Source organism: Globicephala melas, chromosome 4, assembly GCF_963455315.2.
Source record: "Globicephala melas chromosome 4, mGloMel1.2, whole genome shotgun sequence".
Classification (NCBI taxonomy): Eukaryota; Metazoa; Chordata; class Mammalia; order Artiodactyla; family Delphinidae; genus Globicephala; species Globicephala melas.
The window spans coordinates 137,208,271-137,235,561 of record NC_083317.1 but is presented as its reverse complement, the minus strand read 5'-3'; the positions used below and the strand labels follow the sequence as shown (position 1 = coordinate 137,235,561).

Genomic DNA, 27,291 nt, shown 5'->3' with positions numbered 1-27,291 from the left:
GAAAGTGGGATGCTCAGGTAACCTAGAGAAAACACCAGGAAAAACTACCACCTTGAGGGCTGGGAAAACAAATAGGAAGAGATGGTGTTACTAGAACCTGAAAGTTCTGTGGGAGTGCAGGACAAGAAGGGACATGCCCATGGTGCTGATTTTTGCTGAAAAGTCTAAGGAGGGTCATAGCCAGGTGGGTGCTAGAAGGTCAAGGAGACAGAACTGGAAGGTAATGAAAATGGGATGCTGGGGATAGTGTGGCAGGTGCTAGGACAGTTGATGGGTGGGGGGTGAGGGAGTGTGGTGGGGCTGTCACTCCAACAGCATGGCTGCTGCATATACCTCGTAGGGGCGGCTGCACGCTGGCTTTGGAAGTACCAAGAAAGGCTGGAGGATACAGCTATAGCTGTTCTCTCCTGCTGGAGGGATTCAGACCTGAATTGGAGGCCAGGAGAGGGCACATTATTTCCTACACCTGCCTTCCAGTCTCCCATCAATGCCTCCTATTGGTAGAATCTATGTGGAAGTGGGCTGGGAGATGAAGTTATGGAGTCTCAGTCCCACTATCACAGAGCAGCCTATAGATAGGGGGGCATGGGGCTGAGAAAAATTAGGCAAATAAATGGCAAGGTAATTGTGTGTATTTCACAGTTAAGGTATGTTAAAGTTTTTGCCATCAGAAGAATCAGAAGAGACTCATGATCTCTTGAGAGACAGTTTGGGAGACAATTCTCCCTGGGACTCTTGTGTTTCTGCATGTCTCATGAGCCAAAGCACTGAAAATTCGTTATCCACTACCTTTTCAAGAATGTTCATATAACAGATAGCTTTGGAAGATAGACATAGTGTGTCTCTCTGGAATAGAGGGAAGGTATGTTTGCTGTCCAGTATAATAAAGATACTGTTTTTCCCAGGGCAAAGGTTGGAAAAGTTTGTTTGCATGAGGAATGAAGGAGAAGATTATAAAAGATTGAGTTTTCCAAAACTGTGATTCCTCAGCTGTGACACAAACCTACTGCATAGGTATCACCCTGATATGTTCTGAATCACCCTCATGAAACCTGGGGAACAAGAGGGCCCGAATATGAAGCTCATGGTGATTGTTGCGCCATAAGTAATAAAGCCCTTTGTCTCTGACCCAGGAGTCCCATTACCTCTGTCAACATCCATGTGTCAGGTTAACCTAATTGCTTACAAATAGGGTAAAATCTCAGATCTTTCATAGTTCTTGAGAGAACTTTCCATTCAACTCAACAGACATTTACTATGATACTGCTGTCTAACCAACTTTCATAGAGGTGTCCAGTGTACACAAGATGAGCAGTCTCAGCCCTCAAGCAGTTCACAGGGTAGAAAGAAAGGGATGTGTTCCAGCACCACCTCCATCACCACCACCTCCACCACCACCACCACCTCCACCACCACCCCCACCTCCATCACCATCACCACCCCCACCTCCATCACCACCTCCAACTCCACCACCACCACCTCCACCTCCACCACCACCACCTCCATCACCACCACCAACTCTACCACCATCACTACCCCCCACTACCACCACCACCTCCATCAACATCACCACCCTCAACTCCACCTCCACCTCCAGCACCACCACCACCTCAACCACCATCACCACCTCCACCACCACCACCACCCCCATCTCCATCACCACCTCTACCTCCACCATCCCCACCTCCATCCCCACCTCCACCACCACCTCCACCACCACCTCCATCACCTCCACCACCTCCATCATCACCACCACCTCCATCACCACCACTGTCACCACCTCCATCACTGCCTCCATCAGTACCACCAGAGCCTGTATCCCACAAAAACTCAGCAAAGTAGAGGAAGCTGATACAAGTCAGTACTTTGAGTCCATCTGCTGTCAGTTTTCCAAAATACGCTAACAGTATTCATCTGCCATTGTCTCCTTTCTTACTGTTTTAGCCTTTTGGATTTACTCTTTTCTGTAAATTTGGTGGAGTTTTAGAAGGGGAAAACTGTCAGAGGTCTTCAACATGCCATATTTAAACTGAAGTCTGTAGACTTTCATTTTCTATCTGATGTGCTAGCTGCCTATTTCGTTTCTGTATGTACCAATGAACTCTAAACTTCAGGATTCTGCCTTGTAAAAGGAGAGCTGCTTTGATGTCACTTTAGGGGTGGAAATGGTACATACACCTTCACTAATAAAAACCTTTTTTCAGTAACTTTATTCCCTTTGGGGGAAAAATGCTTTGACCTGTTAGCCATCATTAATATTGACATGCAAAGGGGTTTTATGTCATTTTGATAGGGAGAAAAACCAGAGGCCTCCATTTAGGATCCTGAGTGATGATTTGCAGAGGAGTGTCTCCTGAAGAAAAGGGTTGAGGCTAAGATCTGAAGATACAACCAACTTCTTTCACAATTTTACTTGGGGCCAGCAAAATATTTTCTCACTGAGCTGAGGTGTGTATCTCTACATGTCTCTAACTTCCCAGGAAGTAAATAAGGTATTAAACCCAGTCATCTTACTGAAACTTCAACTACCCCTGAACCATCCTTGTAATGAAGAGAGAAAGCACAGCTCCTGCACCTTCTGCCATTAAACGAGATTAGTTTATCTTTCCATCAGCTTAAACAAAATAGCAGCTCAGTGGGCCTCCTAGGACTAACCAAATAAGAAAAGAGTGCTCTAATCAATGTTACTGCCAGGCTTAATTGTTTTCTGATATTTGGTCTAAATTTTATTGCTGTCAGTTGAGTACCTCTCTTTAAGCAATTCTATTTGCCTCTCAGTTACTTGCATATGTTTCATATAATATATCTCCTTGTGGTAGAAGAATAAGGGGACACTGAGAATGCCATTGGTTATTTAGTTTTTCTTGTTATTACAAGCAATGGCTTCTTTATGATCGCTCTGTTAAACTAAGCATTTTTAAGGTTTTTTATTTTGGGTTTGGTGATATCAGTGCTGCTGTCCACTTACCCCCATGTTCAGTATTTTCCTCCCATCTGATGAGAAAGTCGATAAGTGTCTTTTCATCAAGGTGTTTTTAAGGTAATTTTTATGTTTTTGTTTAACATGGCTCAAAGAGCAACTCCCCCCCACACACACACACAAATTAAGATACAGATGCTGATTAAAACACATGGCTATCTGCTTCCCTGAATATTGGCCCAGCACCTGGAAGGATCACACACCAGCAGGTAGATAGGATTGTGGCTGATACACCTGGCATGAGAGTGGACGGTAATGAAACCCAGGCTGCCCTCCAGTAAAAGTCAGGATCTTCATGTCTTTGACTAAATCCCTTCAGATCAAGGCTCTATCATGGCAGAGCTAACTAATGGTTTCAAAATTAAAATCAGGAAGGACTTCAGTATCGCTATGTTGTTTCTACATATTGCAGGAATTTTAGACTGGGTGGAGGATGGTGCTGTGAAGATAGAGAAGGAAAGGAAAACTACTGTAGTTGATTAATTGCAAAAAAAATAGCTCCAATTCTTTACCCTCCTTTGCCATATCACTTTGTAGTGCCTTCTCAGTCTGACTCTCGCTTGGAGAGGTCACTTGCTCAAGCCAGTGGGATATTACCAAATATGTGCAAGTAGAAGCTTGAAAAATGGTTACTTGTCTCAATTTGCTTGTCCTGTAACTCCACCTCCAGCATGAGGAAATGAAGGGGGCTATCCTGCTGGTGGATGAGAGAAAAATGTCCAGTCACCCTGAAACTGAGCAGACCCTATGGGGCCTTCCCCGGACAGACCCTGCCTGCTTCTTGTTTGCAGAAAAATTGTAGCCTCCTAGGTCTCTCCTGAGTTCCAAAAAACAAATTTCATCAGAGAAGTGAGAAAATGCAGAAACAAGGGAAAACAGTCAAGCAAGACAAAATGATAATAGTTTAGTCAGTAAACAAAGTCAAGGATATTTAGTTCCTCTTCAAGGTCTGTAGATAATATTCTGGGCCATATCATTGAGCTATTTTTCAGATACTGAAATCCCCAGCTGGAAGAAATTAACTGCATGCTGACCACAAACAGGTAGACCCCAGACCAGTTGGAACCAGAAGGTTGATGATGCTGACTCCTCACCAGCAACCAATCAGAAGAATGTACATGAGCTGATTATGCACCCCACAACCCTCTCCCTCATTCTGTCTTTAAAAACCTTTCCCTGAAAACCATCAGGAAGTTTGGGCCTTTTGAGCATTAGCCACCCCTACTCCTTGCTTGGCACCTGCAATAAATGCTGCACTTTCCTTCCCCACAATGCTGTGCGAGTAGATTGGCTTTATTGCATGTGGGCGATAGGAACCAAGTTTGGTTCAGCAACAACCCCTGTCACCTGGCAATAGTGAGCCTACCACCTGACACATCAACAAGTCCAGTCTGGATCAGGTGAACTACATACCAAGCCCAATCCAAATGGCTGAACCATAGACTATGGAGCTAAATAAATGCCAATTAGTTTAAGCTACTGAGATTTGAGGTGGTACCACTGAGCATTACCATGGTGACTGTTAACTAATACTACCACTCTTCAATGAAACACTGAGTGCCTAGTAGGCTCTTTGATGATGCAAAGATGAGTAAGGCATAGACCTGTCTTCAAAGTGCTTATACACTAGTAAGAGACAGACTTTGTAAACAACCTTCATGTAAAGTAGTGCTAAATACAAGCACACATATCTTGCTGTGAAAGCATTACTCAACAATTAGAAAGAATGCTTACAATGTGAAAGTGTATTGTGTTAGAATTGAATACACACGTATGCATACACACGTAAAATAAGGGACATAGAATCAGAGATACCCACTCAAACTGCTATAGCAAAATGAGTGTTTACTGGTTTGATGCCTAGGGTTCATAATGTTCATGTATCTGTCCATTTGGTGTGGGGGAGAGGATTCCCTGTCATCTTGAGCCCCAGTCAGGAGGTTACTGGTCCTATCACTAGAAGGATACTATTCGCTTCCTCAAGGTTTGTGCAAAACTGTAAATAACAAAAAGGGCAAAGAGCCAGCTGGCCACAGAACAGAGAAAGATCCAGTTAGAAAGGAGAGCTGAAGCATCTTTGTCTAGTACCTTACTACTCAAAGTGTGGTCCATGGACCAGCAGTAACAACTTTACCTGGGAACTCATTAGAAATGCAGATTTCAAGTCCCATCCCAGACATACTGAATCACAATCTTCACTATAACAAGGATTCCAGGTGATTCTTATGCACATTAAAGTTTGAGAAGCATTGGTCTAAAACACATGCTGCAAATGATTGCAAGGGAGCTTATCGAAGCACAAAGGTACAGGAGCAAATGCAAGCCTTGGGCTTTTATGGGGTGTGTTTGAATAAACAATAAAGAGAAAATAAATATTTGAAAAAAGAAAAGTAATTAAAACATTTTATAATTGCTACACCATCAAACAATAATCTAAGAGGCTATTTCAAACTCCGGTTTTCTAACTGAGAGATGAGACCTACCAGAGGGTTGTGAAATCGATTTAAATCCGTATTTCTTAACCCTGGCTACATGTTAGAATCACAAAGGTTGAGTTTTAGAGTCCCAAAGCCCAGGTCTTTCCCCAGACCAATTAAATCACAACCTTCAGCAGTGGGAATGGGGGGAGGGAGAGGGAATAAGGGATAAACCCAGGCATCCGAATTTTTTAAAGCTCCGTAAGTGATCTTAATGTACAGCTAAATTTGAGAACCCAACTTTGAGAAAAACTGATTTAGAAGGTCCCAAGTAGCAATTCTTTTCATAACTAAAGTAGAAGAGTGACGTGAAGTAGAACAGAATGGAATGGAATAGGAAAGAAAATGCCAGTGTTTCACATGCAGGTCAGGGCATTATTTTGAGACATTTTTGTTCAGTATATATATATATATATATATATATATATATATATATATATGTGAGAGTGTATGTGTAGTGGATTATACTATAAAATACATTTCTAACTGAGGGTCACTACCAAGAAAGTTTTTAAACTACTGTTTTAAAGTGATCATTAAACAATTACATAAGCTCAGATGGAGAAATATTCACAAATGAATGTCCTGATTTTTTTTTTTTTGTTAAGTTACACCCTAGCACAAATACAGGCCAAAAAAAAACCCCGAATAGGTTAGGACAGAAAAATTACTTATAGACCTTGGCTAGACAGAAAACAGAGGAATCTGGAATGCACTGTACTAAAACTTAGACTGTTCTTGATCTATGCACTCACGCTCAATATAAATATGGAGGAAAATATACATCATGAACTTCCAACAGTGAAAAGTCACTCGCAAATCATCTGTTATATCCATAAAATCCTGATTTAGAGAATCTTTTCACATACTGTTAGAGAGATTTGAAACACGTGGGCAGTGAAATTTAGCAGACTAAACCACAAAGAGAACACTCCTTATGACAATGGTTCTCAACTTTGAGTCCCTCTTGAAAATCTGCTAAGAGCAAAGAGACTTCTTTTATAAAAATATACAGATTCAGCTACACACAGAATTTTGCATGAAAATAAAGTACCCCTAAACCCGTACACAGACCACTTTTTCACAGTGGTGATCTCCAGATTAAGAGCCCCTAAAAGAAGGTGGCTAGAGAAAGCTTATTTCCATGTGGGTGTGCTAAAAGTTATTCAAGTATCCATTAATTGATGACAGCTTGATATGCACAGTTTTCATCTCACTGAATTAATAAAGCAGGGAGCAGATGTAGTAAATGAAGACTTGCAATAATCCAAGGAGAGGTCCCCGTGGCCCAGTTCTAAGGTTCTGCTAGTGAGGCAATTCACCTTGCTTGTGCTAGATAGGGCTTTCTTGTCTTCCTTTTCCATCCTCTTTTTCTCTTTCTGTTTTAATCCTTTTTTTTTAAAATTGTGGTAAAATATACTTAACATAAAATTTACCACTTTACTCTTTTCTAAGTGTACAGTTCAGTAGGCTAAGTACATCCTCGTTGTTTCATTGTGGTGCAATCTCCACAACTCTTTCATCCTGTAAAACTGAAACTCCACACCCATGAAATAAGAACTCCCCATTCTACCATCCCCCAGCCTCTGACAATCACAATTCCACTTTCTGACTCTGCGAATTTAACCACTCTAGGGACCTTATATAAGTGGAATCATTCAGTATTTATCTTTTTTTGACTGGCTTATTTCACTTAGCCAGTATATCCTCAAAGTTCATCTGTCTTGTACATGTGTAAGAATTTCCTTCCTCTTTCAGGCTGAATAATATTCATTGTAAAATACCACATTTTATTTATCTATTCATCTCTAGATGTACACTTGGGTTGCTTCCACCTATTGGCTACTGTGAATAATGCTGCTGTTTTAATCTTTTAAAAGTTTGTTGCAAAGTTCACCCCAGACAGCAGCCAGGAAGAACCTTAATTTGGGAGTCTGGAGTAATTCTAAAATGAAAGAAAGCACTTTCTATCGATCATCATCAAGAATGAAAACAAAGACTTCCCTGGTGGTGCAGGGATTAGGAATCTGCCTGCCAATGCAGGGCACACTGGCTCGATCCCTGGTCCGGGAGGATCCCACATGTTGTGGAGCGACTAAGCCCGTGCGCCACAACTACTGAGCCTGCACTCTAGAGCACGCAAGCCACAATTACTGAGCCTGTGTGCTGCAACTACCGAAGCCCGCATGCCTATAGCCCATGCTCCGCAACAAGAGAAGCCACAGCAATGAGAAGCCTGTGCACTGCAACGAAGAGTAGCCCCTGTTAGCCATAACTAGAGAAAGCCCGTGTGCAGCAATGAAGACCCAACGCAGCCAAAAATAAATAAATAAATAATTAATTAATTAAAAATAAAAAAGAATGAAAAGAAGTGCAAGCCTCAGATTTAACTTGCCACACAATAACTTGAAGGTGGAATGCTCTGTTCTTACAGAGAAGAGCTGATTTTAAAATGTCTCTCTTTTTTCTGATTATAAAAATAATACCTGATTATAAAAATAATATATGTTCATTGTAGAAAATTTGGAAACCACAAAAAGGGGTAAAGAAGACTGTCAAAACTGTCTCTAAACTCTCAGTCAACAAATATCCACTGTAAACATTTTAGTGGTTTTCTTCTAGTTTTGACTGCTATATTATATAAATTTATGTAAATGCTATGCAGTATATATATCACTGTATACAATTTTTAAAAACAACTGGAATCATAATGCATATAATTTTGTATCTCTTTTCCTTTCATAATACCATATTGCCTTGTTAGTTTTTTCTCAAGTTATTAAAGTTCTTTGTAATGTCTATGTAATATTCCATTTCATGGATGTATCATAACTAATCATTTCCCTATTGTTTTTTGTTTGTTTGTTTTAATTGAAGTATAGCTGATTTACAATTGAAGTATAGTTGATTTACAATGTTGTGTTAGTCTCTGGTGTACCACAAGGTAATTCAGTTATACATATGTATAATTTTTCATATTTCTTTTACTAAGGTTTATTACAAGATATTGCATATAGTTCCCTGTGCTATACAGTAGGACCTTGTTGTTTATCTTTTATAATATATATATATTATATAATGTATATTTATTTATTTTTTTTTTGGCCACGCAACATGTGGGATCTTAGTTCCCCGACCAGGGATCTTAGTTCCCACACCCCCTTGCAGTGGAAGCATGGAGTCTTAACCACTGGACGACCAGGGAAGTCCCATGTTGTTTATCTATTTTAAAGATAGTAGTGTGCATCCCCCTCCCTTTCCCATTTGCTAACCATAAGTTTGTTCTCTATGTCTGTGAGTCTGTTTCTGTTTTGTAAATAAGAATGCTAATTCCAATGCTTTATCTATGATAATCTTCTGATAAACATCTTTCTACAAAATCACTGTCTACACTGCTGATTAATTTCTTTTAGATAGATAACTGGAAGTAGAATTTTGGGGCCCAAAGGTGTGAAACTATACAAATCTCTTTCTGTTTCGTAAATGAGTTCATTTGTATCATTTTTTTAGATTCCACAAATCAGTGATATCATTTGATATTGTCTTTCTCTGTCTGATTTACTTCATTAGTATGATCATCTCTAGGTCCATCCATGTTGCTGCAAATGGCATTATTTCATTCTTTTTTATGACTGAGTAGTATTTTGTGTGTGTGTGTGTGTTTATATATATATACATCTTCTTTACCCAGTCATCTGTCAATAGACATTTAGGTTGCTTCCATGTCTTGGCTGTTGTAAAGAGTGCTGCTCATTGGGGTGCATGTATCTTTTTGAATTAGAGATTTCTCCAGATATATGCAAAAGAGTGAGATTGCTGGATCATAAGGTAGCTCTCCTTTTAGTTTTCTGAGGAACCTCCATACTGTTTTCCACAGTGGCTCTACTAACTCACATTCCCACGAACAGTGGGAGGAGGGTACCTTTTTCTCCACACCCTCTTCAGCGTTTATTATTTGTAGACTTTTTGATGATGGCCATTCTTACTGGTGTGAGGTGGTACCTCACTGCAGTTTTGCTTTGCATTTCTCTAATAATTAGCAGTTGGGAGCATCCTTTCGTGTGCCTCTTGACCATCTGTATGTCTTCTTTGCAGAAATGTCTATTTAGATCTTCTGCCCACTTTTTGATTGGGTTGTTTGTTTGTTTGTTTACACTTAATTTTTACATCTACCTAAAAGTCATCTTGTTATCCTGTGAGATGACAAACTAACAATCTATTTTCATCCCTGTCCCCACTGACTACCACCAAATTTGGCTAATTTCCCCAAAGGAATAAATGTTCAATGACATTTTGGGAAACAGTGATGCAGTAATTTATTACTAAGAATTATTTGGCTATTGTTTAAGATACTTATCAAGGAGACATGATTTTACTTTTGGTTCATTAAGAGTTTCTATCATGAATGAATGTTTACTTTATTAAATAAATTTTTCAGCCTCTACTAAGATGATAAAGAATTTTTCAGTTTGTCCTAATGATATGATATGTATATATGATTTCCTAATATTAGAGCACCTTTGTATTACAAGCCTAAATACAACTAAATCACGGCAGGTTGTTATTTTAATATAACTGAATTCACTTTATTAAGAAAGATCTTAATAAAGTCAGTTGTGGCTTTCAACCCTATTACATAAGTAAAATTGTGTGTTACCCTTCTCAAGTTTTATTATCAAAGTTACATTAGTTTCATAAAATTGTCTGGATAATTTTCCAATAAAACTTCCATCTTATTTGCTCTTACATCCACTTTTTATGAAAACTAGCATTTCTTTGCTTTTTGTCTCTTTTTTCAAAGAAGCACCTCATAAATTTACCAATTCTTCTATTTGTTTGTTTTTTTATTTATTAATCTCTGCTTTTACCTTTATCAATTCCATACTTCCATCTTTTCCCAGTTTCTCTGGTTGATTTTTTTTTCTTTTTGTTTTTTCTAAATGAAGTATAATACATTTACACAGAGATGCACAAATATATACATAAAGCTCAAATTATGATCATCAGAGTCAGTTAATTCCATCTGCCTCTTGTAAGAAGGAAAAAAAATAGCCAAATGGAACATTATTCCATGGACAGTTGAAAAGGCACAACTTCCATTTGTGGAGCACAAATTCTGGTGTATATATGTTAAATCAGCCTTAATAATTATATTATTCTAACTATATTTGGTATATGTTATTCTAATCATTTTAGAACTATTTTGGTTGCAAGTGGCAAATTCCATATGAACATTCTTAGAACGAAGGAGTCATTGGCTATACTGAATGGAGTTCCTGTTACTTGCAACCAACACATTTCTAAATTCACTGTAAAGCATTCTAGGAAGGTTTCTCAAGTTTGTCCTCCACATTACTGGTTTATTATTTTGCCAGCTTTGTCCTTTACTCACTTCTGTGTAGATTTTAATACTGTGTCTATATTTTGGGTTTTGATACATTCTTTCTTCTCATTTCAATCAGTTTTCTTTCGTAGCTATCTTTATGTCATACTTGTCATTTATGTTCTCTCCACAAAGAAATCATGTCCTTGGGCATCTTTTTTTAATATTTCAAGCAAATATATTGCAAAATTTTAATGTATTTCTCAGAGACAAGTTTTTTCCCAGAACCACGAACTTCCTTTGAATATTAAAAGGTGGTGTTCTGTTCCCATATGCCACAGTATTATTTCATGTATCCAGAATTTTTTTCTGTCTGTTCATGTTGGAATTTGGAGAACACTATTGTTTGAACCCTGTGTTTTCCAATAGACTGAGTGAATGTCCTTGTCTATCCTCAAACCTAAACCTGAAGTTCAAGTTAACCTGCAACGTCTCTAACAGTGCATATTGACCAGGGATGGTACCACTTCAAAAGGAGAATTTCAAAACGTGGGCAGGTAGCTTAGTGTGGTAGGCAGGCAGGCAGAATACTGTCCTTTCCAAAGATGCCCATGCCCTAATCCTTGGAATTTATGAATTTATTACATTAAATGGCAAAAAGAACAGACGTGATGAAGGTAAGGGTCCCTGAGATGGAGAGATTATCCAGGGTTATCCTTAAAAGCAGAGAACCTTTTCATCTTTCCAAGCAGTGGTCAAAGAGAGATATGATGATAGAAGGACCAGAGGGATGTTACACAAGAAGGACAACCTGTTGTTACTGACTCTGAAGATGGAGGGAGGGGACAACTAGCCAAGGAATGTGGGTGGCCTGTAGAAACTGGGAACAGCCTTTAGGTGACAGCCAGCAGAAAATGAAGATCATGGTTCTACAACATCAAGAAAGTTAATCCTGCCAACAACCCAAATGAACAGGAAACAGATTCTCCCCTAGAACCTCCAGAAAGGAGTATAGCCTGCTGACACCTTGATTTTAATTTGGTGAAATCTGTGTCAAACTTCTGACTTATAGAATGAGAAGATAATAACTTGTGTTGTTCAAGAGGTTAAATTTGTGGTAATTTGTTACAGCAGCCATAGAAATAAATACACATTGTCTTAATGACAGGCAGTTTCTATTTTCCAAAGATGACACAACATCTCTTTTGGACATTCTTTCCATTGAAAAGTGGATCTGCCCTTGACCTCAAATCTGGGTGAGTTTAGACTTACTTGTCGCCAAGAGTGTAGCAGAAGTGATGCTGTATGACTTTCAAGGTAAGGCCAGAAAAAGCCACGTCACTTTCACCTTGTTCCCTGGAACACTCATACTCAGAGCTCTGAACTGCCATGCATAAATCTGATTATTAAGATTATTAACCCTTGATGGACCTAGAGATTGTCATAGTAAGTGAAGTAAGCCAGAGAGAGAAAGACAAATATCATATGATATCGCTTATATTTGGAATAAAAAAAAAGATACAAGTGAACTTGTTTACAAAACAGAAATAGACAGAAACAGACCCACAGACATAGAAAACAAACTTATGGTTACCACAGGGGAAAGGTGTGGGGGAGGGATAAATTAGGAGGTTGGGATTAACATATACACACTACCATATATAAAATATATAACAAACAAGGACCTACTGTATAGCACAGGGAACTATATTCAATATTTTGTAATAACCTATAAGGGAAAAGAATCTGAAAAAGAACATATATATACATATATATACATACACACACATACACATGTGTAACTGAATCAATGTGCTGTAAATGTGAAACTAACATGACATTGTAAATCAACTATACTTCAATTTAAGAAAATTATTAAGCCTTGGGACTTCCCTAGTGGTCCAGTGGCTGGGACTCCACACTCCCAATGCAGGGGGCCTGGGTTTGATCCCTGGTCAGGGAATTAGATCCGTCATGCTGCAACTAGGAGTTTGCATGCCACAACTAAAGACCATGCATGTGGGACTTCCCTGGAGGTCCAGTGGTGAGACTTCACCTTCCAATGCAGGGGGTGCGGGTTCAATCCCTGGTCACAGAGCTGGGGTCCCGCATGCCTCAGGGCCAAAAAACCAAAACATAAAACATGGGCAGTATTGTAACAGATTCGATAAAGACTTTAAAAATGGTCCACATCAAAAAAATCTTTAAAAAAAAAGACCCCGCATGCCACAACTAAAAGATCCCGCATGTCACAGCAAAGATCCCACATGCCACAACTAAGACCCAGTGCAGCCAAATAAATAAATAAATATTTTACAAAATATATTAAGCCTTAAGAGGCTACCATGTAAGGATGAGGTCTCATGTAGGTACTCTGATGAGCAGTCCCAGTCTTTAATCCTCCCAGCCCATATGCCAGAAACATGACTGAAGGAGTATTTATATCATTCCAGCCCCCAGCCATTGACGTGCCCCCAGTCTTGGAGTCATCCCAACTGAGGTCCAGATGGGGTGAACCATAGAAAAGTCATCTTTGCTGTGCCCTAATTCCTGATCCAGAGAACCTGTGAACATAGAAAAATGATTATTGTTGTATTCCAGCAAGTTTGGGGTAGTTTGTTACACAACATTAATAGCAGGGGTACTACCTGAATCAAGTGCCCAAGGGCCAGTGAAGCCAATTGTCCCACAGAAAAAAGAACCACTTCTCCAAAACCAGTAGTGCTCCCACTGAAAATTTTGCTCTAATACATTAATATATGTCTACTTGTCTGATGTTGCATTTTTCTCCTGCTCTCAATGTTGGTTTCTCTGGCTAAGCAGTTTGCAATTCTTATTTGAAGAGTGTAGCCTCTGAGAAAGATCTACTCACCCCGCAGGCAGTCTTCCTCATGTCCTTTCTGTCTTTATCCTATTTATAGCTCTGCTCTTGAGGTTAACTAAGAATCCCAAGATTAAACTTGTCTTTGTTCACTTACTCTTCTGCTGTGTTGTTTCTGGGAGCTGTTTCCAAATGCATGAAGAGATGGATGCTACTGAGATTAGGTGCAGGGGAAGAGACAGGGAATGATAGAACTTTAGTTCTCACCGGCTCAGTTGGTATTTATGGTCAGCAAAGTACCTGCATGCTGAGGTTAAATGCCGGCAGTGAGGGGGGGTGCCGATTTTTTTTCCTGGTTTTTGACATCATCTGTCATATTCTGTTTCACAGGTAAGAGCTTATGGAAAGTAGTTTAAGAATATGTTTTCACAGTATGGACGTTCCTCAAAAAACTAAAAATAGAGTTGCCATATGATCCAGCAATCCCATTCCTGGACATATATCTGGAGAAAACTCTGATTCAAAAAGATACATGCACCCCAATGTTCATTGCAGCACTATTTACAATAGCCAAGACACAGAAACAACCTAAATGTCCATTAACAGATGAATGGATAAAGATGTGGTACATATATATAATAGAATACTACTCAGCCATCAAAAAGAATGAAATAATGCCATTTGCAGCAACATGGATGGACCTAGAGATGATCATACTAAGTGAAGTGAGTCAGAGAAAGACAAATATCATATGATATCACTTATGGGTGGAATCTAAAATATGACACAAATGAAGTTATCTATGAGGCAGAACAGACTCACAGACATAGAGAAGAGACTTGTGGTTGGCAAGGGGGAGGGGGTGGGGGAGGGAAGGATTGAGAGTTTGGGGTTATCAGATGCAAACTATTATATATAGGATGGATCAACAAGGTCCTACTGTAGAGCACAGGGAACTCTACTCAATATCTTGTGATAAACCACAGTGGAAAAGAGTATGAAAAGGAATATATATGTGTATAACTGAATCACTTTGCTGTACAGCAGAAATTAACGCAACATTGTAATCAACTATACTTCAATAAAATACATTTTAAAAAAAGAATATTTTTCAGTCCACCACCATCATCATCTTCAATAAAACAGTTAGTTGAAATTTTGCCTGGACTTTAGCCAGTATTCCTCTCATTTTGCTTACAGTGCCATTCCTATTCTTTCTCCTTTTCTGTATCTTTATGAGCCTTTTTTGTTTGTTTGTTTGTTTGTTTTTGCGGTACGCGGGCCTCTCACTGTTGTGGTCTCTCCCACTGCGGAGCACAGGCTCCAGATGCACAGGCTCAGCGGCCGTGGCTCACGGGCCCAGCTGCTCCGCAGCATATGGGATCCTCCTGGACGGGGGCATGAACCCGTGCCCCCTGCATCGGCAGGCAGACTCTCAACCACTGCGCCACCAGGGAAGCCCCATGAGTCTTTTAACAGGAAAGTATAAGCCAGCCTATCAGATATCTCTGGACAGTCCCTTTATGAACCCCAATTGTAGACATGCTTTTAAAGGCTTTTGCCCTAGGAGTATACTTTCAATATTTTAACGTAAGATATAGAAGTCAAATGAGAGAATAGTCTGATATATGGGATTTAGCTCTAGTCCAGCTTTTCAGGAATGCATCTGTTCATGTCTTAAGGCATACATAAATAAATTGATAATTGGATATCAGTAGTTGGCTATATATGTGACACTTTTTATGACACTACAGAATTTGGAAGGAATAGCGTTATGTTCTTTTAAGTATTTTTGATAGAATAGTATTTCAACTTCTGGTGTTTCAATGTGAATTTTAAATTTAATGTCAAGTTAATTGATTAAATACAGTATAACATCTAATGTCCTTCAAATACACCAAGTTAAATGGCAAGCTGCATGTTATTCTGTAATAATCCATTTTAACAAGTAAACAATAGTTGAAAACAGGTGATCTTTGAAAGATCTGTGAGTTAAAAAGTAAATAGAAGCATAATAGTTCAACTTGCCAGGTTCATGAGGCTGAGTCATTTATGAGGAAATAGATCCCAATGAAGAACCATCAGTTAAAGATAACTACTGAAATTTGAAACAAAAACACAGGAATAACATATTGGCACTATCCATAATATATCTAAGAAGTGTTTCTTTTTATATGGAATACAACATTGCAGCATTTCTGCATGAAAATTATTCAGTCACCTATTAAACATTCAGTTGTATTGTGCTGTACATTACTTGAGGCTCCATCCATAAGACAAAATTCCCAAAGTAATTTTTCTAACTGAATCTATAGCTCTTTCATCACCCTGATCCCTGAATATGCATGATTTCCCATTACTGTTTATAGTTAGGACTTCTGTCTTTGCAGTATATGGGCACACAAAGCTATGTTATATTTGCCACGGGAACTATAATTTTTAAGGCCCCTGTGCTTGTAACATCTTTACCTTTATTATATTACCGTAATGTAGATTTTGGGTTTTATAGAGGATCGCGTATCGAGGGAACACAGTGTTGCACCAGTGAATGGACTGAGTTGTTAGTTACATGATGATGTGGCTTGTTCTTTTAAAGCAACAGTCAGGGAGCTCATGAGAGCGTCACAGGCAATTGACCCGATTCTAAGATTGGCTACCTCGTGTTTACCTTCATTCAAGATGCCCCAGTTTTTAGTCTTTCCTTGTATTAGAATGATTTGCCATGTCCTCTCCCAGGATTTGGCATTGCCTCCCACTAGGAATAAGCATGATATATTTCCACATCACGTTCATATACTGGATTCAGCCATATGACTTGCTTTAGCCAACAGAACATGGGCAGGAGTGCTGGTGTGCCAGTTTTGAGCTAAAGCCTTAAGAGTTACTGAATATTTCTACTTGTTCCTCTTGTACTTTTGCCACCTGCATGAGCAGAACACGAACAGCCCCTGTGTAGCTGCTGTCTCAGAATGAAGACGACGTGTGGAACAGACCTGAACTCAAGCTCAAAGCCTGGAGTCCAGCCTAGTCAGGTTTGGCCAAGTCTAGCCCAAGTGAGAGCATGTGAACCGCGACCAACCTGCAATTCCGTCGCCAGAAAAAGAAATGCTTCTGTAAGTCACTGAGATATTGGAGTCGTTTGTTATGCAACATTGTTGCAACAATGGCTAATTAATACCTCTCCCATTGTTGATGGTTCTCATGTATTTGTCCTCCTGTGTGTGTGCTTAGTGCTTTTGGCTGGCTGTCCAGATGGATGGAATCAACTGGAGCACGCCAAGGACCACATGAGACATTTTTGCTGGGAACTCCCAAGGTAGCAGAGATGTCGCATACCTTTAATGTTCATATTTCAGTCATCATTTTACAGGACTTCTAGGTGGGCATTCAGCATAAAAAGACTGGTGATTCAGGGTTCAACTATTTTCTATTGATGAGTTATGAGACATCCATTCAGATTGTAAGGACTTTGGTGAAATACTCTCTTCCTTTCACAACATGCATCTGGAGCATTTACATATTTGAGCAAGTATCTGGGCATTCTCATGAATTAACATGTGAACCTAATGAAGCTTCTTCATTTGAGTGGACCAAGTACGCGTATCTTGTTTATACCAAGGCCCTGCTTGCAGTGAACAGACTCTAGGAGAGCCCCCAGTTATCCCTGCCTCCTGGTATACGTGCCCTGTGTAATACTCTCCCCTTAAGTGTGGAAGGGACTCATCACTTTTAAAAAAATATTTATTTATTTATTTACCTATTTGGCTGCGCTGGGTCTTAGTTGCGGCACGCGGGATCTTCGATGTCGCGTGTAGGAACTTCATTGCGGCATGCGGGCTCTTTTAGTTGTGGCATGCGGGATCTTGTTCCCTGACCGGGGGTAGAACCCGGGCCTCCGGCATTGCGAGCATGGAGTCTTAGCCACTGGACCACCAGGGATGTCCCGGGACTTGTGACTTGTTTTTAACAAACAATATATTGTAAAGGTGATGGGAATGTCACTTCCATGACTATGTTACATAGGTTTGTGACCTCTGTCTTGCTAAGAAACCCTCTCTTGCTGATTTTGATGAAGCAAGCTACTATGTGATGAGCTGCCCTTTGGAAAGGTCCACTTGGCGAGAAACTAAGGCCCTTGGTCCTACAGCTGGCATGGAACTGAGTTCTGCCAGTAACCATGTAAGCCTAGAAACAGATCTTTCCCCAGTCAAGCCTTGAGGTGAGACCACAGCCTCAGCCAACATCTTGACTGCAAACGTGTGAGAGATCCCAAAGCAGAGAACCTAGGTAAACCACTCACAAACTCTGGACCTGCAGAAACTGTGAGATTATAAATGTATGTTTTTCTAAGCAACTATATTTGTGGTAATTTGTTACACTGCAGTAAGATGAGTAGAACACTGTTCAACAATTTAGCAAGGTGATGATTTCCGTAATATGATACCTATTTACTTTTAGCATAGCAAACATTTATTGAATACCTGTCAGATGCTAAGCACTTAAAACACTGCCAATGCCGAGATGAATAAGACATACCACTTGCCATTGAGGAACTCACCGTCTAGGCAACGTTGGACATCCAAGCATCTGGTCAACACAGAGGGGACAAACATTATAAGAGGGATATGAAATAAATGGCATAAGCCATGTTGCTTATTTTTGCTTTTCTTGGCACATTTTAAGCCTGCGCCAGGAAAAAAATGAAAGGGTCTCATATGGAACACAGACATCATAAAATCATGTTGAGAGGTGTTTACCATGGAACCATCTGTACGTACCTGACCAAGAGTAAGTAATCCAATGGAAATCATTGCTATCACCTAGAACAAAAGCTTCAAAGAAATGGCTTTACATGATTGTGATCATGACTCCAACATCTTTCCACAAAACGACTGAAAATTAACACTGACTGTCTACCTCCTATAAGTTCTTTTTCCTTATAGGATAATGTTTTTAGACGTGGTGCTTTCAAAGTAACAAAGTTAAGATGTTACTTTTAGGGCTGTGCCATTTAGGCATATTAGTGGATACATTGCAGATGTTGGGGCAGTACAACAAAAATACCTCTGATTTTTGATGTCCGAAGTCCAGAATTTGCTATTTTGTGCATGCAAACAATGAAGCCCAATCATTATGGCTTTATCTAGAATAATTTGCTCTTCCTACAGACTGCAGATGTGTTTTTCTGATCGAGACTCCAAGATTTAAAATAATAAAATAAAAACATAATATCTATTTTTTAAATTGAATGGTTACCATGTGCTAAATATCTTGCTTAATCGTGGGTTATCTCAATTAATGCTCACAACAACCTGATAAATTAGAGACTGTCATCATCCTTATCCCACAGATGGAACTGAAGCCACAGAGGTTGAGTAGTTTTAGTAACTTGGTTGAGATTACATCGTTACCAAGTAAGGGGAACTGGGTTTGGACTTGAGCTATTCTACTCTGGTCCTATGCACTTAACCTCCATTCTATACTGCTTCCCAATGCCTCTGAATGCTCCGAGATTTTTAAGGGCAACTTTGAGCATAGGTTTTCTGGTGATAATAAAAAGCTTAATGGTGCAAACCTGGGTTTTGCAGTCTCAAAGTAGCTGATGTTCTTCATAGATCCATAAATGTTGACGTCATTTCCTCCAAGGGTGAGTGACGTATTTGTGTTTTAAAAATGTATCTAGACAGTCTTTCCTGAGATTCTTCACATAACAACTTAGTTAACAGAATATAACACCTTACATATTGTAGTGGGTAGGGTTTCAGGTATGCAGCTTTCAGAAAGAGATTTTAAACGTTCAGTGGCTTCAATAAGGTAGAACTTTCTTTCCCTCTAATTTAAAGCTGTAGTGGGGCAGTAAAGGCTGGGGAGACAGCTCTCCGTGAAGCAAGACAGGGACGCAGTTTCCTTCCATCTTACTGCTGTGCACCTTGAAGGCTGGGTCACCTTCTTCACACCACGTCTTGAAGGCTGGGTCACACCACGTCCGTGTGCCACGTGGCATGCATGCAGAGGAGGCAGTATAGGGCCAGCACTTTTCTTTTAGGCAAGGAACGTGGGAAATGTACCCATTGTCCCCTCTTGCACTCCATGAGGAAAACAAAGTCACGTGGCCAAACCCAGCCACAAGGCAGCATGGGAAATGTAGTCTCTAGACAGGTGGCCACGAGGCTGGCTAAGCCTCAATTCCAGTGACAGAAGAGGAAAATAAATTTGGCAGGGAAGAGGAGCTAGCCGTCTATGACATATCGATATGCAGACACTACAAACAAATCAATTTCTGGTTTCGGCATTTTTTTGGGGGGCGGGTAGGCTCTCTGCAGAGTAGTATACATGGTTTAGATGTGAGTTAAAATGACTTTAAACCTAATATCACTGAAGTCTAATAACACTGACCAATTGGTTTTGTGCCTGCTAATAATACTGACGCTTTGACAACAGGGTTAGTAAATGGATAGTTGCTTTACATTAGGTGAGAACATTTTGAAATTATGTGTAAGAAGGTTGTATTGAGCAACTAATGGAAGGAATGCAGTGAACATGAATTGTTCTGTCTGCCAAGAATCCCTTTTCCCATCTGACAAATAGCCAGGAGCCTTCTTTAGGAAGGGTCCCTGTCTCACTCCTTGTGGCTGTCAGTGCGGTAGGGGGACACCTCATAAGTGCCTTCTGAGGAAAGCTGCCTTAAGTAGTTCTCTCTGAGTACAACTACTCAGGCTCTGTATTACCGCGGTGTAGATTCCATCGGATGACCGCTGCCCTAGGGCCCTAGTAACATGACGTCTTCCTGGGTCTCCTCAGCTAAGGGGTAGTACAGTTCCCCCTGCTGCTGCTAATCTCTGGGTAACCTCCCCATGGCTTGTTTGGTTCTCAGTTCTTTCCTCACCCATGTAACTCATTCCCTGTATTAGATTCTCTGCGTGTAAATAACCGAAATGGTTTCTAGTGTCCTGATGAGACGTAACTGATGAAACGGCCTACTCCATTGGGTTGTTACAGTTCTAGCTACATACAAAGACTAACTAGTTACCTTTTAATCCCAATTTTCAATTCTCTCTGAAAGAGAAGCTGATTGACCTTGTTGGTTTCAGGTTCTTGATGGGGGCTGGAGGTGGGGAAAACGGAGAGGTGATTGAGGGTTGGTGGGAGATAGCTCTTATTATGATCTACAAAAACAGCCGCCACAGTATCTGCTACAGGAACACAGGCTGGGGAGGGGGAGACCCAAATGGCCCATGTTATCCTACAATATTTTTAGTAATTTTTATTATTAGCCTAAAAGCCTTTATTACAATGTTAATTATCTTTGTAGTCAAAATAACTCTTAATCTTTCTTATTTTCTTAATAGTGAAAGGCTTTAATCGTGTTGTTATCTCTACCTGGGGTTAGCTGCATTTTAATGGATGGGTCTGAGTGATGAAAAGGTTTTGAAAATGTGAAACAGAGAAGAATGAGAGAAGTTGGATTTCTTGATATGACTCATAATTGTGACCTGTAGCTCTAGCCTGAGGGTGGGCCAGGTAAAATCCTAGAATGGGGGTGGGTTTGAGTTCAGGTCCTCAGGGAGGCAGACACCAAGATGGGATTGGATATACAGAAGTTTAATTGAGAGAATAGCAGTGAAGGATAAAAGGAAGGGAGCAGGAACTTGGGAGAGAGACTTCAGACCACGATGCAGGTCTGACACCTGTAAAAGCTAACAGGGAAGGAAGGAAGGAAGATTAACTAAGAAAGTCCCAAGACTGCAGGCAGTTCTAAGAAAGTTTTGACCAGGCCTGTGGGGAATCCTTGAGCCAAAGCTGCCCATTAGAGGAATCCTGTGTTAGTAGCCCTGCTGTGCTCTGTCAGCTGGGGAGCAGCCCAGCAGGGAGAGTGGCCTCAGCATAAACACAATGGTGGACCCAAGGGGCAGAAAGAGTCTTACCAAAGTCTTATGTGTAAGGAATGTTCTTTTCTGTAAGTCATTTCCCAGAACACAAACTGGTGCGGGGATTTCTTAATAGTCTTCGCTTTCCATGAGTACAGGCTCTGGTAAATTTCAGTGTTGTCACTGCAAAGCCTTTTTTTAAGGCCTAGGCCTGGAACTGGCACAGATTTGTGTGTGTGTGCGTGTGCCATATTCTATTGTTTAAAGCCGTGCCAGGTCCAGCCCAGATTCAAGGGGAGAGATTACACAAGAGCATGACATCTGTGGAGGCATGGTTCATTGTGGGCCACCAAAATAATGGTGTCCCACAGATTCTGAACCTTGGACTAGATATTTAGAGTGGAATGCTACTAGCATACCTGAGGTGGTAGCTGAAATTATTGGGTGGAATCAATCCATGGGTGTATCCATTGGTAAGTGCAGAAAAGAGCCCACCAACATGCAAACACACGAGATCTGGGTTGTGATTTTCCTTTTTCTCAGAAGTCCTTGTTAACACTGTTTCTTGATCAACATTTATCCCAACATTTTTCTGGGTTTCTGTTGCTAGTTCTATTTCTTGAACATCTTCATCTCAATATTCACTAGTTTAACAGTAATGATGACTGGTCTAGCCAGAGCTACCAGTTAGTACGTTTTTACATTTTAATTAGTTTTTCCCGATTAAATCTGGCACGAGCCACTCACTTAACCTGTCCTGCTTCTGCAACAAAAAGGGCCTGCAGAAAGTGAGGGAATCCTCCCGTGCAGGGGAGGGTTTGTTTGTGAACAAAGGTCTCCCACGCAGGGACCTTGCTCTGAAACTAGCTAACCTTTGGAAATTTGACCTTTCTCGGCCTTCGTTTCCTTTTTCTGGACTCAACAGTATCAATTTCCGTTGGGCTCTTTGTGAAGATAGGTTAACAAAAGACCATAAATCTTTTTAACTAGGTGAAGCATTTACCACTCTAATTAGCATTACCATTCATTCAAAGGCTTTCATATTGGCGAAACAAGCAAAACGGCACCGCACTGTTTAAATCATGATTAAGCAGAGGTGGAGGCCAAGGCACAGCATTTAGGCAGATCTGCATTCGGATAGTCAGTCATCCGACCTTTGCCGAGATACCATAATGCTAAAGACATACTGCCCTAGGTTATGAGGTAACATAAAATACAAGCCTAGTACTGTGGTTTGTAAAAAGTAACTGTTATGTATTATTTCTCCACGAATTATACTTAAGTAGGTATGCACAAAATGCTAGTGACTCCCACAAAGTAGCGTGGGGTACGTTTCACAGCGGAAGTGACATATTGGCTGGGTCTTGAAGCAGGAATAGGAGTCCACTCAGCTGCAACAAGGAAATGTAAATTCTTAGGCAGGAGGCCCAGCCCCTCAGAAGGTCTCACCCTGGGAAGGTAGTGGTGGTGAGTGTGAGGGTCTAAGTTCCGGGCAGAGTCCCAGCCTCCAGCTGCGCGCTGGCGGAGAGGGGGTGTGGAAAGTAGAGAGGGAAAGGGGAAGGAATGGAAAGGTGGGGGGGGAAAAAAAAAAAAAAAAAAAAGGCCATCCTGCGCATGCGCTCTAGCGGCAGCGTAGGAGGGCTCGGCCCGCGGCTCCCTCTCCGCCTCGCGCCTCGCGGGGCCCCACAGGCCCGGCCCCGAGAGCAAGCGCGTCGCGCCCGCGCAGTCTCTGGGCCTCGGCGGGCGCCTGCGCACCAGCGTCCTGGGCGCGCGAGCCGCGGGGTTATTAGAGGTGGAGCGCGGGGAGGGCGCGAGGCAGGAGGCGGCCGCCGTTACGGCGCGGGCGTGGTCACGTGGCCGCTGGTCACCGCCGCCGCCACCCCCCTCCCGGCCTGTTCTCCCTCTGGTCGGGTCCGGCCCGGCCGGCACCACGAGCGCCCAGCAGAGACTGAGGGAGAGAGAAAGAGGAGGGGAGGAGGAGGATTCAGGGAGTAGGAGCTGGGGAGCCCTCCTGCGCCACAGGTAAAACAAAATAATGATGATAATCGTAAAGCAGCCCGGGCCCCCTGAGCGCCTCCGCCTTCCTCCAGTGCAGCCCCCACATGCAGACGCTCCCGCCCCGGTCTCCCCTCAGCCTCTCAGGACGAGTCCCGCCTCCCCTTGCTCCGCCGCCGCCTCCCTGGCAGGCCTGTGGTGGTGCCGCCGCCGCCGCCGCCACGGACGGGGACTCGCAGCGCCCTCCGCGTGTGTGCATCCCGGGAGGGCGGGGGCTGGGTGGCGGGAGAGTAGGCTCTTTCGCTCCGGGGCGGCGGGGCCGGGGGGCTGTTCCCCAGCCTGCTGCCTGCCCTTTGGGGTCCCGGCCGCAGGGCCCCCTGCAGCGAGAAGGCAGAGCCTGGTGGCCGGACCCGGGCTCCTCTTCCTACTTGGTAGATTTCCCTGTTCCTTTCAGCCCCGGGCAGCACGCTTCCTTTGCGGGCCGGAAGCCAAAGGACCCGGAATCCCCAAATGTTTTAAAGTGCAGCCTTGAGAAGAGAAAAAAGCCTTTCACTTTTCAAGATGGAAACGTGACCTTGTTTGAGTACGACTTCAGTTTTTTCACCTGTAGGAACATGCAAGTTGAGGCCTTTCAGGCTATGAGAAAACTTTGCAGAGGGTGAACGTTGATTTTTTTTTTTTTAACGGCTCACCGCCTCCCCCCCCCGCCCCCGCCATTTCCTGGAAAAAGGAGCACCAACCTCCAAAACAGTTTCCTGATTCTACAAGTGACCTAGAGTTTGTTCAGTAGCTATTAAGTAGTTTTACTTCCAGGATATGATTTATGTTTAAAATTCACATCTTTTAGATTTTTTTCTGAATAATTATCCGGAAAGAGTTTCACTTGTCACCATCGAATTCTGACTCCCCAAATTTTAGAATGCAGGTTGCACACCTTTGGGCCGGATTGCGTTGAAATTTCTAGACCCAGTCATTCTTTTGTATTCTTTGTACCACAAAATATAGCCCCAATATATGATTATGTAGTCCCTATATATTATGAGCGTGCGCTGTTACACTGTTGAAAGTAAACCTTTGAGCACCTTTGATATCAGTGATAAATTCATTTATGTGTTGGTTAATATTCTTAAGGAGCTTTTCTGATTCTACGTCTTGGTAGTTTTCACATCTTATCTCTAAATTCAGTTGTAAACGAGCATTTTTAATTTTTACAGCTATCTGCAGTAGAGTCCTGTAGAGCAGTTCTTCTCAAACTTCAGTGTGCCTAGGAATCCCCTGGGGCTCCTGTTTAAATATGCAAATTGTGATTCAGTAGATCTGTGATGCAGCTTGGTATTCTTTATTTCTTAGAAGCTCCTACCTGCGGCTGGAGGAGGAACCGTTCTTGAGTAGCAAGGATGTAGATTACTTGTTTCCCAAGAAATAAAGTGTATCAGTGAACAAGTGCGTTTTAATAATTCACGTTTGGTGTAGAGGTGGCTTGAGATAAGAGACACATGGCAGGATGAACTGAGAGAACTTGCCTAAGGGAAATCTCTTATGCAGAGTAAGCCAAGTCCAGGTCCCAGGGGAGGTGCTAGGGGAACTGGGAGAACTCCCTCAACTAGGAAGAGTGCAGGTATCACATGTGCACGCTGTGTGGTGCCTACATCACTTGGCCTGCGAATATTCCATGGAAGCTTGGTGTACTTCTAATTGAAGGACTTGCTCAGCAATGGGTAGTTGGATTTTTATCAACATAAATGCTATGCATCATACTCTTGAAGGTTTCTTTTATTGGTGAACGTATTGAGTGTGTTGCTCTTTCTGTCACCCGTTCAAATGCAGCCTCAGTTGAGTAGTGCATTCCTGAGCCTTGGAAGCAAACTTGTAAACAATATAGGGTCTCCACCTGTCGATTTTTTTCCTAAATTTTAAAAAATGTAAATTGAAAAGTTTACGTTTAAAAAAAGTAAGTTGAAAAGTGTCACACGTAACTTCATATATTCATACTTTATATACATAAAAGTGGTTGTGCTTAAGTTTTGAAAAAGTTTATGGCAGTAGAACATCAACTATTTTTAGCACCGTAATTTTTATAGTCTTCATTCTAGGTCTTCACCATTGTTTTTCATGTTAAATAATATTATGACAGTACTTTTTTTCTTCCAGTTTGAGATATAATTGATGTATAGCACTCTATGTAAGTTTAAGGTGTGGAGCATAATGATTTGGCTTACATCATGAAATGATTATTATGATAAGTTTAGTGAACATCCATTATCTCATATAGATATTAAAGAAATAGAAAAAACTTTTTTTCCTTGTGATGAGAACTCTTAGGATTTAACAACTTTTTAACAACTCTTAACTTTCATATGCAATGTAAAACAGTGTTAATTATGTTTATCATGTTGTACGTTATATCCCTTGTACTTATTTATCTCATAACTGGAAGTTTGTACCTTTCGTCTGCCTTCATCCAGCTCCCCCTCCCTCCACCCCTGGCTCTGTTAACCGCAAATTTGATCTCTTTTTCTATTTATTTATGTATTTATTTATTTATATATTTATTTAACATCTTTATTGGAGTTTAATTGCTTTACAATGGTGTGTTAGTTTCTGCTGTATAACAAAGTGAATCAGCTATATGTATACATAATCCCCATATCTCTTCCCTCTTGTGTCTCCCTCCCTCCCACCCTCCCTATCCCACCCCTCTAGGTTGTCACAGAGCACCGAGCTGATCTCCCTGTGCTATGTGGCTGCTTCCCACTAGATAGCTATTTTACATTTGGTAGTGTGTATATGTCCATGCCACTCTCTCACTTCATCCCAGCTTACCCTTCCCCCTCCCTATGTCCTCTACGTCTGCGTCTTTATTCCTGTCCTGACCCTAGGTTCTTCAGAACCATTGTTTTTTTTTTTGATTCCATATATGTGTGTTAGCATATGGTATTTGTTTTTCTCTTTCTGACTTACTTCACTCTGTATGATAGTCTCTAGGTCCTGATCTCTTTTTCTATGAGTTAGTTTTTGAAGTATAATTGACCCACAACACTGTTATTTCCTATTACACAACATCTAGTTAAAATTTATCATCCTACAAAGCTATTACATAGTTATTGACTATATTCCGCACACTGTACATGTTATACCTGTGATTCATTTATTTTGCAACTAGAAATTTGTACCTTTTAATCCCCCTCACCTATTTCATTCCTCCTCCCACCTCTCTCGCAACCACCTATTTGTTCTCTGTAAATATAACTGTTTTGATTTTGTTATGTTTGTTCATTTGTTTTTTAGGTTTCACACGTAAGTGAAATCATACGGTATTTGTCTTTCTCTCTCTGACTTATTTCACTTAGCATAATACCTTATAGGTCCATCCATGTTGTTGCAAATGGAAAGATTTCATTCTTTTTTATGGCTGAGTAATATTGCATTTTGTGTGTGTGTGTGTGTGTGTGTGTGTGTATGTGTGTATGTATGTATATACACACACACACCCCACATCTTCTTTATCCATTCATCTATTGATGGGCACTTAGGATGCTTCCATATCTTGGCTATTGTAAATAATGTTGCAATAAATGTAGAGGTGCATCTAGTTTTTCTAGTTAGTGTTTTTGTTTTCTTTATATAAATACTCAGGAGTGGCATTGCTGGAACTTTGGTAATTTTATATTTATTTTTTTGAGAACTCTCAATACTGTTTTCCATAGTGGCTGCACCGATTCACATTCCCACCAATAGTGCACAAGGGTTCCCCTTTTTTCCACATCCTCACCAACACTTGTTATTTGTTGGCTTGTTGATAATAGGTATTCTGACAGGTGTGAGGT

The 27,291-nt window shown here is 41.0% G+C and overlaps 1 protein-coding gene across 5 annotated transcripts in view; it reads left to right on the top strand.

The window, feature by feature from the left end:
• The first annotated feature begins 23,261 nt into the window (after positions 1 to 23,261).
• TBC1D5 (TBC1 domain family member 5) overlaps positions 23,262 to 27,291 on the top strand; it is a 546,696-nt gene continuing 542,666 nt past the window's right edge. For all 5 annotated transcript variants that reach the window (XM_060298634.1, XM_060298636.1, XM_060298635.1 and 2 more), the window contains exon 1: positions 23,262 to 23,491. The gene's annotated coding sequence lies outside the window, so the exon portion shown is untranslated. The remainder of the gene's footprint in view (positions 23,492 to 27,291) is intronic.